The sequence below is a fragment of the Geotrypetes seraphini genome, chromosome 3 (assembly GCF_902459505.1).
Source record: "Geotrypetes seraphini chromosome 3, aGeoSer1.1, whole genome shotgun sequence".
Classification (NCBI taxonomy): Eukaryota; Metazoa; Chordata; class Amphibia; order Gymnophiona; family Dermophiidae; genus Geotrypetes; species Geotrypetes seraphini.
The window spans coordinates 325,447,844-325,467,318 of NC_047086.1; the positions used below are offsets into that span (position 1 = coordinate 325,447,844).

Consider the following 19,475-nt stretch of genomic DNA (forward strand, 5'->3'; position numbering starts at 1 on the left):
ACCGTAAGAGAAGGAATCGTCAATAAATGCTGTTCATTAGATCTCAACGTTCTATTGGAAGTATAAGGGATTAATAATTTATAAATAAATGCTGGGGTTTTATAAAGTAGGGATTTGAAAGTAAGCAGGCATAACTTATATGTTATCCGGTGAGATACGGGAAGCCAATGCGCCTTCCTGAGAAGGGGAGTTACATGATCAAATTTCCTGGCTTTTAATATGAGTTTAATGGAGGCATTTTGGATAATTTGTAAACGTTTGATTTGGACAAGTTCCTGGAGGAAAAGTCCATAGTCTATTATTGAGAAAGACACGGGGGAAGCCACTGCTTGCCCTGTATCGTTCACATGGAATATTGCTACACCTTGGGTTTTGGCCAGGTACTAGTGACTTGGATTGGCCACCATGAGAATGGGCTATTGGGGTTGATTGACCATTGGTCTGACCCAGTAAGGCTATTCCTGTATTCTTATGTTTGGTGAGAAAAACGTCCATTTGCCCCTTTATGCCACATTTTGGATGTTTTTCTTTTTTGAAAATAATCCCCAATACCTACTTGAAAAAGCCAACCTATTGATAAGATAAGAATGGGGAAAGATCCATCTCAAGTGATTATCTCAGTATACTTGGTAAGGAAGTACCAGCATGAATGCCAATTAAGTATTTATGAAAGACAGTAATAGGCCAATCATGTCATATTTTGCCTCATCTAATGAATTAGCCCTTGCAGGACTCCTTTGACTTGATACTAATAATTTAATTACTTTTGCAGACCAGACACTGGACTGCTTAAAATATACTTTCTGTAAGAACAACAAATGTAATATTCTCAAGCCAAACACTATGGGTTATCATAGTAGATGCAGGAGAAAATTAAGAAAGATTATACAAAACAGCTGCATTTTTTCCTGTTTTTTTTAATAATCCAGAAACTCTTGATGGCCCTAAATGACTTGGTTTTCATTATGTCCTCAATGAAGAATCAGATATATATACAGTATATACATTTGGTAGAGAAAAGTTAATTTGCATATTTTGATAAATAAACACTGAAAACCAGATCCATTTTTAGCCCTTAACCCTCACATTTAAAGGTTGACTGATCTTTTATAGGTGTAGCTTGAGGTGAGCATGGAGGGGCTGTGCCTCCCCCAATATTGCCCGTGCTAAAGCTAAATTGTCCTCTTTCTCCCTCTATTGCTATTAAAACTACCTTGCCCTTGGTCTCCTCCACGTAAGCAAACAAACTACACTGATACTATTTTTTCTTTGAAGTACTTCTCCAAATGAAATAGTCACTATCACCAAAAAAAACCCTGAAATGAAAATAGATTAGCTAGAGTCGTTCAAGAAATGATTCAGATCTTTAATGTAGCCGAGAATCATGTGTTTAATAATCAGAAAACACTTAATCAGTCTACACTCAATCAATACATTGTATGAATTATTTCAATACACAGTTGAAAAGTATGAACAGTAAATATTCTATATTCTGTAATCTACATTATCATCAGTTGTGGTTTGAATTTTTTCTTTATGGTGAGAAAAAGGGAATGTGATAATTGCTTGATTTATTTTTTAAAAGTTTTATTAAGTTCAAGCGTTAAGGTCATGAGATTAGAAAGTCACTTGGCTTTTTGCAGACACTGAGAATCTGTATAATATAGAGCATTAAACCCCACCTGTTAACTCCAAGAGGGACATAAACAGACTAGGCTTTGGCTAAATTGATAGGATTATACCCTCTATAAAACAAGTGGGGAAGGCAGGCGCAGTATGCAACGTAGAAACATGAAACAATGCTAACAATCCCTCTATTCCAATTTAGAGTGGTGGGTAACAAGACTGTATTGCCAAAGAGGTCCAATAACTCCTATATCTTAACCTAAAATATTTAATAGATGTACCCTCAGTACAAAAGTAAAAGCTATCAGAACTCAGGAAAACCAGAGTTTCAGGCTTAAACCTGTGTGTAAAGGGCCATGTCTCAAGCCTCTTTAGTACCATCACAGGCGTACATCTTGTGCTTTTAAATAATAATTGTGAACCCACTAATAAGTGTTTCTGTGATCAATATTTAAACAATACAAAATTGAAATCCACTAAACTAAATAGGTGCTCAAACCAGCGATTTCATAGTACTTATCTCAGGCATTCCTCAAGTTCATAATGCTCCTCTAGTTGGTAACTCTCCCTGTGATATTCACAGGGAGAGTTACCAACATGTAGGTATTTAAATATCTCAATCATATCTCCTGCCTTTCCTCCGAAGTATACATATTGAGATCTTTAAGTCTGTCCCTATGTGTCTTATGATGAAGACCACACACCATTTTAGTAGCCTTCCTCTGGACCAACTCCATCTTCTTTATATCTTTTTGAAGGTGCGGTCTCCAGAATTGTACACAGTATTCTAAATGAGGTATCATCAGTCTTATACATGGACATCAATACCTCCTATTTCCCACTCCCCCTATGCCCCATAGCATTCTTCTACCTTTCATCGTCACATTTTCAACCTGTTTGGCCTTTAGATCATTACATACTATCACATCTAAGTCCCGCTCCTCTTTTGTGCACAAAAGTTCTTCACCCCTAAACTATACTGCTCCATTGGGGTTTTGCAGTCCAAATACATGATCTTGCATTTTTTAGAATTAAACTTTACCTGCCAAATTTAAGACCATTCTTCAAACTTCACTAGGTCCTTTCTCATTTTATTCACACCATCAGAAGTATCTACTCCATTATAGATTTTGGTATTATCTGTAAAGTGGCAAATCTTATCTGACAGCCCTTCAGCAATATCGTTTACAAAATTGTTAAAAAGAACAGGCCCAAGAACAGAACCTTGAGGCTCACCACTGGTAACATTCTTTTTTCAGAAAGATCTCCATTGACCACTATCCTCTGCCACCTTCCACTCAACCAGTTCCTCACCCAGTCCGTCACTTTGGGACCCATCCCAAGGGCACTCAATTTATTTATTAGATGTCTGTATGGAACACTGTCAAAGGCTTTGCTAAAATCTAAATACACTAAATCTAGCGCTCTCCCTCTATCCAAATCTCTGGTCACCCAGGCAAAGAAATTGATCAGATTTGTCTGACAAGATCTGCCTGTAGTGAATTCATGTTGCCTTGGGTCCTGTAGTCCACAAGATTCAAGAAACTTCACTATTCTCTGATTTAAAAGTGTTTCCATTAATTTATTTACCACCTACGTCAGACTTATTGGCCTCTGGTTCCCTACTACTTCCTTACTTCCATTTTTGTGGAAAGGGATCATATCCGCTCTTCTCTAGTCCTATGGTACCACTCCCGATTCCAGAGAAGCATTGAAAAGGTCAGCCAGTGGAGCCGCCAGAACTTCCCTAAGTTCCTTCAGTACCATTGGATATACACCATCCAGCCCCATCACTTTGTCCACTTTTAGTTTAGCTAGCTCATGAGAACAATCCTCTGAAAGTTGGGGGCCTACCACACCTTCAGCCCTATTTGCGTTTGTCTTCTGCAGTCCCACCCCTGAAGCTTCAGCTGTGAACACAGAACAGAAATATTTGTTAAGCAATTCAGTCTTATCTTTATCAGCGTCTAAAAATTTCTCCCCCTCACCTTTCAGTCTCACAATGCCACTCACTTTTGCACTTCTTATCACTAATATACCTAAAAAATGTCTTGCTCCCTGTTTTACCGTGTCAACTATTTTTTATTCCTTTTGCATCTTTGCTTTCCCCAACCAGCCTCTCAACTTTTCCAGATATTTTAGCCTGTCTTTTTCCTTACCTTTTCAGCTACTACTTTTGAGAATCAAAGTGGCCTATCTTTTGTGTGTGTGTGTGATATATTTATGTAACTTGTATGCTTATGGGTGGATGAGTGGATATGTATCTGACAGAATTTGAGCCACATATAATTTGTTTACAACATTATTCTGTGTTGCAAAGATAAATTAAAGCATGTAAGATGGCAGGATCACATGACGCCATGCTTATGAAAAGCTGCTGAATAGCATAGTTACTCACCTGTACCAGGCAGATATTCTCACATATGGGCGTCATTCACAGAGCCCAACAAGAACATGTACCAAAGTGTACTATCACTTTAAAAACTTTAGCACTGCCCTACCATGCTTGCATGCATGCCTTTCCGCCTGACATCAGTTTGTGGGACCCTCAGTTCCATCCAAAAGCCAAGAAGCCAGCTAGGGGGATGGGTGGGTTGTGAGAATATCTGCCTGCTGTCCTCAGACACCTGCTACAGGTGAGTAATTATGCTTTCTCTGAGGATAGGCAGTATTTTCTTACATATGGGACTTCCAAGCTGTCAGGCTCATGTCTCTAGGAAGAGGGTTAAATAGAACTGTCATGAGGCTGGTAAAATCCCCGAGGATGGAGGGAAGATGGCTTCTAAAGAGAGAATAAGTTTTTGAGAAGTGCTTGACCAAACTGCCTATCTCTTCTAGAATTCTGATCTAAGCAGTAATGCAAAGTAAATGTGTGGACTAAGGACCAAGTGGCTACTTTGCTGATATCCTCAATGGGAATGGAGCACAGGCAATAAAAGTGGCCATAGCTTGTACCCTATAAGCAGTGACACAGCCGTCCAGCAACAGCAAAGCCTGAGAATATGCAAAGGATATACAGTCCACTAACCAGCATGCGATAGTCCACTTAGTAACTGGAACTCTCAGTCTGTTATGGTCAAAAGAGACAAACAGTTGAGTTGTCTCAACCATATGGTTTGGTATGATCTAGGTAGTAGGCAAGAGCTCTTTTACAGTCCAGGATGTGGAGAGCTGACTCTCCACGATGAACATGTGGTTTTGGAAAGAAAACAGGCAAAACAATGGACTGGTTGAGATGGAATTCAGAGACTGCCTTTGGCAGAAACTTTGGATGAGTACGCAAAATAACCCTATTGTGGTCAAATCTGGTACAGGGTGGATTTGAGACTAGTGATTGCAATTCACTGATTTGAGGTAAGTGGAGGTAGGTGCAATGAGGAAAATCAATATCCAGGTGAGATGTTTCAGTGAAACAGATGAAAGCAATTCAAAGGGAGGCTTCATCAGCATGGAAAGAACAACATTTAAATCCCAAACAGGCAGTGGTCTGAATAGAGGCTTGGTATGGTAAAGGCCTCCATGAATTTGGAGACTAGTGGATACACAGAGATGGGTTTGCTCTCCAAGTAAGCATGAAAGTACTGACTGCACTGAGGTGTACACATTGTCACCATGCGTCACCAGGCCGGGCTGCGCCCAAACGGGTTTGGCCAAGCGAGCCCAGAGCACACGTCGCTGACTGAGCAGTTAATCAGTTCCCAATTGGAGTGGTGGGTCAAATAATAAAAACACCTGGATTGATTCCAACTTAAAGTACTTTATTCCATCTGGAACTTCAATTTTCAAAAAACCCCAAAATAACATTCATGGCTCAAAGAAAACTTGGCTTTCAAAGATACAGTCCAAAATGGCTTCCCTTGGGCCGTGTCCCTCCTGGTCCATTCAAACTTCTGACACCAGGGACTCCTTACTCTTCCCAGTGCTATATTCAGCTGGTTTCAAAAAGATGCTTTTATACAGTTTCTTATTCAAAACTCATAACAAAATTATTACTGGCAGTGTCAGACTGGATCTTGCCTCTGAGCTCTTCTAACTGCAGAGCTCAGGGCAGATGGGACCTCCTCCCACAATGACCATTAGTTGTGGTCCCTCCCCAATGGACCCACAATCCAGTCTAAAAGAAAACCCAAAAAGGAGAAAATATCCCCAAAAGACTACCGCCAGTGCTGTGCAGTGCAAACTGCCACAGCCTAGAAAAACTCAGGTTCTTTCAAAAGAAGCTTGCAAGAACCTTCACAAGGCATTAAGCTTTACAGTAAACTTTCCAAACTTGAGTTTACTGGGACAGCCATCCCCTTTACATCCCCACCAAACTAGCAAACCATTTTAACTTCTAAGTTTGCTATTTGGCAAAGTCCAGCATAACCTCAATTTAAACACAATTAGTTTCCATGTCCCACAGGTCAGTTTTCCCTCATTAAAATCCATGACTTCTTCAGGGTCTAAATACTCTTCATTGTCAGAAACTTCACTCCCAAAATCTTCTAACATTTCAGAATCAATATGGTTAGATCTGACCTGTGTATTCTGTTGAAGTATGCTGCTTTGGGTCTTAGGAACTGGTCTTCCTTCACTACCATGTTTCCTCTCCAGTGTGGGTTGGTTCAGTGGCTACCTCCCTTCTGAGCACTGCTGCTGGCCCTTATAAACCTCAGGATAATGAGGTGTTGCTTGTTCCTGGCTAAAGTGGAAACTAGAATGTTCTTGGTGTCGCCTTGAATTGGATCTCCCATGAATATTGGGAGTTGCCTTGTAAATATTCCCCCTAGGAACATTATTCTCAGCATTGTTAGTTCCACCTGCGTATTGTTCCCCCTTCCTTAATTCAGGTGAAAACAAATAGGTATTTTCCTGCTCATGACTAAACCTTCCCTGACTGGCTCTAGTTCTGGGTTGAGGTGTTGGTAGTGTTCTTCCCTTTTGTGACAGTATTTTCCCCTGCCCAGCCCTAGGCACCGGTGTTTTCTCACTACCCTTCTCATAGGGTCTACCCTGTGACAACGTACTGAAGAAGTTTGAAGCCCACAATTGGAAAAATGAAGGAGATAGTCCAGAACAGATAGTAGAGGACATGTGATTGGATCCAATGAGTAGAGATCACACCAGAGAGTAAAACATGCCTATTTAAACTGATAGCAGTGAATAGTAGAAGGTTTTCTGGATGCTTGAATAATGTCCAAGACTGAAGTTAAAAGTGGATAGGCATCTACATCTGGTAAGATAGATACCAGTCTGTGAGTGCTTGTAAATGTAGATTGGGGTGAAGGAGAGAGCCTTCATTCTGAGTAAGTAGAGTTGGAAATAATTGAAGAGTGATGGTTCCCGCATGGTGAGTTGCAGGAGAAGAGGAAATCAGGCATGACGTGGCAAACGTGATGCAATGAGAATCATGGAGGTGTTCTCTTGGCAAAGTCTGAGTAGAGTTTTCCTGATTAGTGGCAGTGGAGGGAATCCATAGAGGAAGTAAACTTGCCAGCTGAGGAGAAAGACATCTGATTCGAGACAGTTGGGAGTGAAAAGTCTGGAGCAGTAAAGTGGCAGTTTGTGGTTGGTGGGAGAAGCAAGGAGATCTACTTTGGGAGTCCCCCACAATGTGAAAATCTGGCATACAAATGATGTGTGGAGTGACTACTCGTGAGGCTGGAGGAGTCTGTTCAGTTTGTCCACCAAGACGTTCTGCTTTTCTGCTAGATAAACTACCTTGAGGAAGACACTGTGAGCAGCTGCCCTGGTCCAAATTTGTATGACCTTCTAACAAAGAGGAAGAAACCGTGCCTCTTGCTTGTTTACATAGTACATTGCCACTTTATTTTCAGTGCAGATGAGGACTACATGGTTCTGCAAATGATCCTGAAAGGTGGAAAGAGCATTGTGGATTGCTCATAGCTACAGGTTGATTTGTAGAGTTTTTTCATGATGAGACCAGACTCCCTGAGTGCCATTGAGGTGAGCTCCCAGTTGAGAAGTGACACATCTGTTGTGAGGACTTTCTGGTGGGGAGGAGGTGGGAAGAGTAGGCCCCTGGAGAGGTTGGATGGAGTAAGCCATCATAAAGTGACCTTGAGTTACTTGAATGTGTGTAGAAAGAAGTTCTCTAGCCTGAAGTCATTGGGAGGAGAAAGTCCACTGTGGTGTTCTGAGATGCAGGTGTGCAAATGGAACTACATAGACAGTGGACATCATTTGACCCAGCAGGCGTAACATCTGCTGTGCTTTATGATGTGCTTGGGAGGAGACTGTATGACACAAGTGTAGCACGTTGTCAAGTTTCTGTTGAGGTATAAAAGCACAGGTTTGAGTAGTGTCTAGGAGGACTCCAATGAACTCCAGTGTTTGAGTAGGAGCAAGTTGTGATTTCAGGTAGTTTACTATGAATCCCAGGAGCACTCAAAATCAAAAGTATTTCCTGGGAGCTGGAAAGATGGGAATGCGAGTATAAGCTTCTTTCAAATCAAGAGAGCAAAGCCAATCATTATTTTCTAGCAGGGGTAACAGAGTTCCCAGAGAGACAATGCAAATTTCTCCTTCACTAAGTATTTGTTCAGGGCACAGAGGTCTAAAATGGGGTGAAGACCTCCAGTCTTCTTGGGTATCAAGAAATTCTGGGAATAGAACCTTCTGCCCCCCTCTCCTAGAGTTGGAGGGTTGAGAACTCTTGGCGAAGGAGAGATTTCTGGAGGGAGTTGGAAAAAAAAGACTTGGAGAGTGGGTTGGAGGTGTTTTCAGCAGATGAAGGGCATAGCTTCAAGACACCACCAGAAGATTCCAACTGTCTGAATGTGATAAGGATCCAGCAGTGATAAAAGTGGTGGATTTGACCCTCCCCTCCCCCACTGGCAACTCTGGTGGAACAGGGAGAAGAACCATGGTGATGCTCTCCAGGAGAAAGTCAAAAAGACTGTTGAGATTTTGAAGGGAGAGATGGCTGAGATTTTTTCTTGTTGATGAGGACACCTCTAGTTTGAAGGATGTGATGCGGAGGAAGGTTGAGAGTAGCGATGGGTGGAGGTATAATAGGGTTGTCATCTATAAAGTGCAGTATATTTACAGAAAGATTGAGGAAGTTGAGTAGATTGCATCTTAGATAATGTGGTCATACAATCAGTATGCATTTTGAGCTTCTCAGTAGCCTCTTCTATGTGATCTCAGAAGATGTACCTTATACAAGGGATATTTGAGAAACGGTCCTAGACATTGGACTCTAGGTCAGAGATACGGAGGCAAGCCAGTCTGCATATAGCAATAGAAACTGCTGATGTTCTAGATGAATGTCAAATATATTTCCTTGTTTCTAACAAGTCCTTAAGCAGTTGTTGGAAAGTCTTCTGCTGGTTAGAAGGAAGGTGTTGTTGGAATTTTTGTAGTTGCTGAATTAGATAGTTAAGGTAGAATGTCATGTACAAACTGTAATGTAATATGTATTTGCTAAGCATGGAAGATTAGAAACACACTTCCCAAACCTATATAGAATCCTGCCGTCCCTAACAGGAGACATACTGGCATAGGAACATGAGCTATTAGCCCATTTTAGAGCGGTTTCCACTACTAAGAACTGGTGTTGTAGTTTCCGTTTGTCAAAGGTAAGGGTAGACCGGAGCCTGTACTGTATAGTGTGTCTAATTTGCAAGGAGCTACAGGGACTGTGAGTGGAGTCTCCCAGTTTTAAATAGAGCTTCCTTCATTAAATTGTGTAGAAGAAGCTTCAACAGTCCTTGAGCAAGTTGTCTTAATCTAAAGCTTCCATGAGCTTCGCTTGAGGCTCCTGCTTTGATTCCAAATGAATTGGAAGAGCTAAGCCCACCTGTCCAATGAAATATGTAAAAGAGAGACTTTCAGGTGGGGATCTTCTAGGGAGAGGAGATGAAGGATCTGATGGAATTTCATAAGATTCCTCAGCAAAAACCCAAATAGAAGCAACATTCCATGTTACCAAACCAGGGCAAGCAGTGGCTTCCCTCATTTCTGTCTCAATAAGACTATGGACTTTTCCTCCAGGAAACTGACCAAACCTTTCTTTAAATCAGCTACATTAACAGCTCCTACCACCATCTCAGGCAATGTGTTACAGAGCCTAACTATTCTTTGAGTGAAAAAATATTTCCTCCTATTGGTTTTAAAAGTATTTCCCTATAACATTGAGTACCTCTGTAATTTTTGATGAAGCAAAAAAAAAAAAAAATCGATCCACTCAGGATTCTGCAGACTTCAATCATATCTCTCCTCAGCCATCTCCTCTCCAAGCTGAAAAATCCCAACCTCCCCAGTCCTTATTTATTTATACATTTAGATTTATATCCCGTCCTCCCCAAAGAGCTCAGAATGTGTTAATTTACATTCACAGTGTTACAATATAGGGTGAGAGGAGTTCCATCCCCTTTATCATCTTGGTCACTCTTCTTTGAACCTTCTCCAGTTCTGCTACATTTCTTTTGAGATAAGGAGAACAGAATTTAATGAATTCCTCAAGGTGAGGTCGCACCATGGAGCAATACAGAGGGATTATAACATTCTTAGGTTTATTTATTATCCTTTTTCTAATAATATCTAGCATCTTATTTGATGTTGGGCAGGTTGCAATATACTGTCTAGAATTGACACCCAAATTTTTTTTCTTGAGTGCTGACCTCCAAGGTGGACCGTAGCATCTGGTAACTATGATTTGGGTTATTCTTCCCAATGTGCATCACTTTGCATTTGTCCACATTAAATTTCATCACAGCCATTTGGATGTCCAGTCTTCCAATTTCCTAAGGTCTGTCTGCAATTTTTCACAATCTGCTTACATTTTAACAACTTTGAACAGTTTAATAACATATGAAAATTTAATCACCTCACTCGTCATTCTTTGGTGAGTCAGGGATTATATTGAAGCCCCTACAATCAATAGGAAAGCAGGAGTCATAATACTTTTACACAGAAAATTTACTATAGTAAAAGACACTGTCATTGCTGATGCAGAAGGTTGGGTCATCATCACACAGCTTACCATAGATCAGAAACTCATATTGTTTATTTATTAGAATTTACATTATTAACCGTCTTTATGAAGAGATTCACCCAAGATGGTTATATAATACCTATGCACCTAATGTTTATAATAAACATTTTTTTGGCACTCTTATCTCTAAGCTAAACTCATTTACAGGTATATCCTGTGTCGTAGGAGGGAACTGTGTAGTTGATTCTCTACTAGATAAATCACATACCAGTAATCCTCATGGGCAAATAGTGAATATAATGAAGGGAATTCCTCTTATGTGTGAATCTTTAGATCTTATTGATATTTGGAGGATTCCATACCCCCTAGAGTAGGATTATACATATTTCCCGAGCTCATATGACCCATACTCATATTGATTACCTTCTTATAGATAAAGATCTGTTCCATACTAGTCAGATCACTGTTATTGGAACCACTGAGATCTCGGTCCATGCTCTGATCTGGTTTGAGTTTCAGGTACCTGGTGAATCAGCAGGTCACAGACAGTGGAGATTTCCACTTGATTTATACACCGCCCCTCATTTAGATGAGTATATTAGGGGTAATTGGAGGGATTATAAATACTTTCATTAGCAGCATACCCAGGATAAGCTATTATTTTTGAGAAACTGCAAAAGCAGTGTTACGTGGAGAGATCACAGCTTACAGTTGTCACAGGTGTAGAATTCAAAATCATGCTACAGTTAGACTAGAAAATACTTTGATACACAAGCGACAACAATATGGTAGCTATTCTATGGGGAGCAATAAAAGGGATCTTTTGACTATACAAGCTTCCTTAAACAAACTCTTTCATCAACGTACTAAAAAATAAAAAGAAAATTTGAAATAAAAAAAAAAAAAAAAAAAAAAAATCAGCAAACTGCTATCAGCATCTATTTTATAAATATGGAAAGCAGACTGAGAAACTTTTGGCCAGGCCCTAAAATAATCTTAATTATTAAAACTCCATAGGCCTCTCAAGTTCATTCAGACCAATAAATTAAGGATGTGTTCACTCATTTCTTTAAGAATCTTTATGCACCGGACATTAGATATCTGCTCCCAGATCTATATTTAGATAACATAGGAGTACCTTGCTTATCACAAAAACAACTTCAAACTTTAATGCCTTTAATAGAGCTGAAGAGGTAGCTTGGCAAATTCATAACAGTAAATGCATAAATCTGAAGCATCAGCTCCATTACCACAAACAAGAACTTTGTGTTTGGGGAGGACATTCCCTTACAGTGGGCTTGCGGTGCATTTACATATATATTCAAATTCCTGCTGATCCCAAACACTTATACCACTACAGTATAACATATTTACTATAGAAAATACAACATTTAGCGGTATTGACTCCCCTATCACTTTCATTACTTGGTAAAATTAACCTTTTTAGTATGACCATTTTTTTTAAATGGTTATATATTCTTCAATATATCTGCATAAAGACTTTCACATACTGCATAAGGGACAGGCTAAGTTTTGTTGGAAGGGTAAAAAACCAAAATTAAGGATGGAATATCTTATTGGAAATTGGGAAACAGGGGGGCTTGAACTTCTCAATATCTGTCTCTATATTTTAGCTCGCTTGCTATGACATACTAGGGAATGGGTATTGAGGACGGAAGATTATACATGATAGGAAATGGAAAGAGAGCTTTTTGCTCCAATACATCTACATTACTTACCACAAGATCCTTTAATTCATATTCCAAATCACTTTAAACATAATATTCCTTTGAGCTTTGTTTTTTAACAGATAAATCCAATTATTATTATTATTTTTTTTTACTAATCACTGGAAACTCAGATTTTCCCCCTGGTTTGGATGGTATTTAAATGCTGGTTAACAAATACATAGAAACATGACAGCAGATAAAGGCCACATGGCCCATCTAATCTGCCCATCCACAATAACCATTATCTCTTTCTCTCTCTGAGAGATCCCATGTGCCTATCCCAGGTCCTCTTGAATTCAGACACAGTCTTTGTTTCCACCACCTCTTCCCGGAAACTGTTCCACACATCCACCACCCTTTCCGTATAAAAAGTATTTCCTCAGATTACTCCGGATCCTATCACCTCTTAACCTCATCCTATGCTCTCTCATTGCAGAGTTTCATTTCAAATGAAAGAGACTCAACTCATGCACATTTATATTATGTAGGTATTTAAATGACTCTATCATATCTCCCCTCTCCCACCTTTCCTCCAAAGTATACACATTGAGATCTTTAAGTCTGTCCCCATTCGCCTTATCACGAAGACCACACACCATTTTAGTAGCCTTCCTCTGGACCGACTCCATCCTTTTTATATCTTTTTGAAGGTGTGGCCTCCAGAATTGTACGCAATATTCTAAATGAGGTCTCACCAGAGTCTTATACAGAGGCATCAATACCTCCTTTTTCTACCAGCCATACCTCTCCCTATTCAACTTAGCATCCTTCTAGCTTTCGCCATCACCTTTTGAACCTGTTTGGCCACCTTAAGATCATCACATACAATCACACTCAAGTCCTGCTCTTCTGTCGTGCACATAAGTTCTTCACCCCCCTAAACTGTACTGTTCCCTCTGGTTTTTGCAGCCCAAATGCATGACCTTGCATTTCTTAGCATTAAATTTTAGCTGCCAAATTTCAGACCATTCTTCAAGCTTCGCTAGGTTTTTCTTCATGTTATTCACACCATCCGGCGTGTCTACTCTATTGCTGGAACAGTTCTCCTGGTAGAGAATCCAGGATCTCCCTACTTCTAGAAGACTCCACAATAGGGATACCCCAATCAACATCTGGCATGTTAAAATCACCTATTAGCAAGATTTCCCCTTTTTTAGATGGGCATGCTTAAATCTATTGGGTTTTTTTGTAAGCTGATGGGTACCATGCAATGTTTTGCAGATCTGTCACAAACCTCTGGGGTACTTGATTGAGATTTCTTTGCCTACTTTATGTGCAATTAGCCCATTACATACAACAGTTACACTGTAGTCAGCTTATTAGGGGTGCTAGAGATAGGTTTTGCAAATTTTTCAGCACTAAAATATGTCTGCTTCTTCTCTGCATAAATCACTCTACAATGTTGCTCCTATTAAGCACACACTGAATTAATTCATACATAGAATACAGAACTAGGGATTTGTTTATAAGCAGCTGATATAGCTGGAGTGATAACACAGATCCCCACAGTGATAAACAGTGCTTTCTATAGAGAAAGTCATTTTTGTGTACTAAGTAAAGCTTATTTTTCTCAGATACAAGCATTCTATGTCCTACCTGTATTAAATGTGAAGATGCTGAAAATGATCTCTCTCATGCATTTTGGCTTTGCAGGTCCACTCAATGATTTTGGGACTGTATTACTACTTATATTGGATGTATTTTTCAAAAATAGTTATACCTTCTCCATTGGGAATTCTTTTTTGGCAAAATGACTCATTGTGGTCCTATGGGTAAGGGAAGATGATTACTATTATACAAAGCTAGTTTAGTAGGAAAAAAAAATGTATTTTTCAATATTGGTTACAAGAACAACTCCATTCATATTAGCAATGGAGGTCTACTTTTCATAATGTTATGCTTTTGGAAGCTAGAGAGGCTTGCCTCACCATGAAAAGGAAGAAGCAGTTCTGGATGATATGGGAAGCACATGTGCAGGATCTTTTACCAATAGCATGGAGTTTGGTTCTTAATGAGCTTCTACTATAAGTACTGATTTTGAATGTTCCTCTCTATATCATTTCAATTTAGAGTTGTATGAGAATGGAAATTTGGGGTGAAGGGGAATAAAAGGAAGGGATAGATCAGGTGGGATAGATTTTGGACAATAAGAATAGAGGCTATAAGTGTACACATTGGCATACTAAGAGTGGTTATTCTCAAAAATGTAACTCCTCCTCCCTCTCTGGTTATTCTAGTCTTCTAAATTTTCTCTTCATTTTGCCTCTTCCCTCCACTGGAGTTCCTTTCTACTCTAACTCTTGTTAACCGTGTTAAGCTTTACGAATGTAGAGATGATGCGGTATACAAACCTAAGGTTTAGATTAAATTAGTGACGGTGGCGGAATGCTCCAGGAGCCGTCTTTGCGGGGGTATCAGCACCTCTCCTCCTCTACACTCCCTGTACCTCTTTGGCTCTTCACCAGCTTGAGCAGCATCTCCAACCTGTTGCTTCAACTGGCCTTGGCTCTCTCTCTGAAGTCACTTCCTGGATGCAGGGCCAGGAAGTGACTTCAGAGGGAGAGCTGAGGCCGGTGTGAGCAGCATGTTGGAGATGCTGCTCATGCCAGCAAAGAGAAGAAGTATGGGGGAAGGGAAGGTGTGGGGATGGAGAAGAGGGCAGGGGCACCACTGCTCTGGGTGCCTCCTACCCTCACTATGCCAACTGACATATTTTTTGCTGAACATTTTTGTAGAAGGGTTAGGATTCATAGTTGGGAATTGTAAATGTCAGAAATTTTTGTACATGCCTCTTGGTTTGTATCTGTATCATTTTGAAACAATAAACAGATTGAAACATAATATAGAACAGAACTACGAATGCAATAAAGAGATGCCTCACTTGGGTAGTGAACTTCAATCCACTTATTCTAAGGTGCTCATATATTCTTCAACTCTTCCCCCTTCGTTCTTTAAATAATATATACTCTGTTTTGCCACAAGACCTCAGAAACACCACTCCTCCGTCCCACTCCGGGTGTCATTCTCCGGGGAGATTCATGTGTTAGCTCCTCACCGGTCTGGGCTCCATTTTAACCATTTGATTAAACCTCTTATTATTTTTTAAACAAATTTTTTTAGTTTTAGAATATTACTTATCTTGGTAATAGTCGACCGTTATTTATCTTTCAGTAGACTAAGCGGTTGGACCCAACATGTTTCGCCATAGCTTCGTCAGGGATCCACTCTGCAATAAATCATATCACAGTAATTAAAATCTCTTCAATCTACCCCATTACTATAATGCAAAAACCATCCCCATCTCAACATACTACTCCTTACCATAGCCGCTAACATCCAACCCACATGTATTCTTTTGTTTGCAAGACGGCGGCGGCGTTTTAGGGCTCATTATTTATAGTTTAAAAGCTGACAAACCAACCCCCCTCGGAATACACCTATTACTGGGAAAGCCCACCTCCTGCCCCATGGACTCAGGCTAACCCTCGTAACTACGTGCTGACATCTCTAAAACAGCTGAGATTCCACCAATCCCATTGGAGGACTCAGAACACAGAAGCCCACTCAGTTTCAACATTGAAACCAGTCGGCTCAACAGTACCGAGCCTATGGATCCAGTGCTGCTCTTTGATATTTAACACTCTTTCCATATTACCTCCCACCCTCCTTTCTTGTTGTAAACTGTCTATCACCCTCCATCTCAATTCAGATACTGTGTGTTTGAATCGTATCATATGCTGAACTATCGGTGCTTGAATATTTTCGTTGTTAATCCGAGATTTGTGCTAATTAAGTCGGGTCTTTATCGAGCGGTTCGTCCTCCCTATATAAATAAGATCGCAGGGGCATATAATCGCATAGATCACCCATCTGCTGTTACAATCTGTAGTTCTTCTTGATGCGATTACAGTGTGTTTCCCCGGTACTTCCCATTGTCCTCCCTCTATTGTTGTATCACACCACTGACACCCCCCACATTTTAAATGTTGGCCTTGGTCAGACCCATTGATGTAATTATATTTTTTAAAATTCAATATTTGCCCAATCGTTCTACCTTTACTAAAGGCTATCATGGGGAACTGTTGGAACCCAGTATGCAATTCTAAAGTGTGCCAATGATTTCTCATCAATTGTACTAGATTTTTAGTTGCCCCCGAAAACGGGAGTACACATATCAGCCTATCCTCTTCAGTTTGATTGTCTTCTTTGTCTCTAATTAACAAATCTCTTTGAGCATACCGGGCCCTCAAATACGCTTGTTTAGTTGCTCGTTTAAGGTAACCCCTCGTTAAAAATCTTTCCTCTAATACCCGGGCCTGATGTTTGAATTCTTCTAATTCAGGGGCAACTAAAAATCTAGTACAATTGATGAGAAATCATTGGCACACATTAGAATTGCATACTGGGCTCCGACAGTTCCCCATGATAAAGACCCGACTTAACGAGCACAAATCTCAGATTAACAACGAAAATATTCAAGCTCCGATAGTTCAGCATATGATACGATTCAAACACACAGTATCTGAATTGAGATGGAGGTTGATAGACAGTTTACAACAAGAAGGGAGGGTGGGAGGTAATATGGAAAGAGTGTTAAATATCAAAGAGCAGCGCTGGATCCATAGGTTTGGTACTGTTGAGCCGACTGGTTTCAACACTGAAATTGAGTGGGCTTCTGTGTTCTGAGTCCTCCAATGGGATCGGTGGAATCTCAGCTGTTTTAGAGATGTCAGCACGTAGTTACGAGGGTTAGCCTGAGTCCATGGGACAGGAAGTGGGCTTTCCCAGTAATAGGTGTATTCCGAGGGGGGTTGGTTTGTCAGCTGTTAAACTATAAATAATGAGCCCTAAAACGCCGCCGCCGTCTTGCAAACAAAAGAATACATGTGGGTTGGATGTTAGCGGCTATGGTAAGGAGTAGTATGTTGAGATGGGGATGGTTTTTGCATTATAGTAATGGGGTAGATTGAAGAGATTTTAATTACTGTGATATAATTTATTGCAGAGTGGATCCCTGACGAAGCTACGGCGAAACATGTTGGGTCCAACCGCTTAGTCTACTGAAAGATAAATAATGGTCGACTATTACCAAGATAAGTAATATTCTAAAACTAAAAAAATTTGTTTAAAAAATAATAAGAGGTTTAATCAAATGGTTAAAATGGAGCCCAGACCGATGAGGAGCTAACACATGAATCTCCCCGGAGAATGACACCCGGAGTAGGACGGAGGAGTGGTGTTTCTGAGGTCTTGTGGCAAAACAGAGTATATATTATTTAAAGAACGAAGGGGGAAGAGTTGAAGAATATATGAGCACCTTAGAATAAGTGGATTGAAGTGAATTATTGGTATTTCTGAGGTTATAATATCAGCCATTGACAACTGATATTGAACAGTCACATGGGGGGGAGGGAATATGTTTTCAGTCTTTCATAGTCTCATGGGGAAATAAGAACCAAGGCCTTCTAGCACAGTGTTTTTCAACCGCTGTTCCGCGGCACACTAGTGTGCCGCGAGATGTTGCCTGGTGTGCCGTACGGTCAGGGCCGCCATCAGGGCAGTACCACCAGTCTAGGGAGAGGGGCGGTCCGCCCCACGTGGACAGGAGAGAGCTGGACGGGGGACCCGCGGAGTTCAATACATCTCGAGCCGCGAGGCTCGTCTTCTGTTCCTGCCTGCCCTGCAGCTAACTATAGCCGATCGCAAGCGTTCCCCGATGTCAGCGCTGACGTCGGAGGGAGGGCTTAAGCAAAGCCTGCCCTCCGACGTCAGCGCTGACGTAGGAGAATACTTCCGTTCGGCTATTTGTGCGCGGCAGGGCAGGCAGGAAGCAGAAGACAAGCCTTGCGGCTTGAGCTTCGTTTTGCTGAGAAAGTTGCAAAGATGGGCTGGGAGGCAAACACGGAACACAAAAGGGGGGATGGAGTGCGTTTTGGACACAAGGCATGAACTTGGGAGAGAGGAAGGGAGGGAAAGAGATGCTGAGGTGGGGGAGGGAATGGGTTTTTGGACACAGAAGGCATGGACTTGGGAGAGAGGAAGGGAGGGAAAGAGATGCTGAGGTGGGGGAGGGAATGCGTTTGTGGACACAGAAGAAATGGACTTGGGAGAGAGGAAGGGAGGGAAAGAGATGCTGAGGTGGGGGAGGGAATGGGTTTTTGGACACAGAAGAAATGGACTTGGGAGAGAGGAAGGGAGGGAAAGAGATGCTGAGGTGGGGGAGGGAATGCGTTTTTGGACACAGAAGAAATGGACTTGGGAGAGAGGAAGGGAGGGAAAGAGATGCTGAGGTGGGGGAGGGAATGCGTTTTTGGACACAGAAGAAATGGACTTGGGAGAGAGGAAGGGAGGGAAAGAGATGCTGAGGTGGGGGAGGGAATGCATTTTTGGACACAGAAGAAATGGACTTGGGAGAGAGGAAGGGAGGGAATGAGTGTTTGGACACAGAAGGCATGGACTTTGGAGAGAGGAAGGGAGGGAAAGAGATGGTTGTGTACACGGGGAATAGAAGAAAGGAGAATTTTTGGTCATAGGGAGGGAGTGAGGTATAGATGGTGGCATACCAGGGTGGGGGGGGGCGGTCTGCCCCACCCCGGGTTTACGTCCCAAGGGGGTGCACAGCTGGCCACCCTCCAGTGTTGTCCCTAGGCCGGCAAACTGCGGCTCTTTAGCCACTTGAGTGCCACCGCCGCCAACGGTGTTGTTGGCGGTGGCAGCATTATAAAATACTTTCTTTGTGTTTATTTGATTCCTATTCAAGAGAATTACTTTATATATAGTCAATATAGGCACAGAGTTAAATTTTTTAACATTTTCTAATGGTGGTGTGCCTCGTGATTTTTTTCATGAAACAAGTGTGCCTTTGCCCAAAAAAGGTTGAAAAACACTGTTCTAGCAGACAATGTTGTATGATGCAGAGTGTGTTTAATGGGCTTGGGGGAATGTGAGGGGGAAAGGATGGGGTAATTGCAATAATTGATGTAAATCTTGCTGTTTTTTCTATCATATCTAAATGAAAAATGTTTGAACATAAACCATGTGAGATAATTTATCGAACTATTAGATGTCACAATCAACAGATTTTATTGCTGCTACAATTGCCTCTTTTACAGAAATTTATTTGGACATTTTTTCTGGCCAATTTTTTAAAACTTGATGTGATTTTCCTTTGCTTCTTTCTC

At 41.0% G+C, this 19,475-nt stretch overlaps 1 protein-coding gene across 6 annotated transcripts in view; it reads right to left on the bottom strand.

The window, feature by feature from the left end:
- Positions 1–19,475, bottom strand: part of RALGAPA2 (Ral GTPase activating protein catalytic subunit alpha 2) — a 1,036,168-nt gene that overhangs the window by 42,847 nt on the left and 973,846 nt on the right. The gene's annotated exons all lie outside the window — the stretch shown is intronic.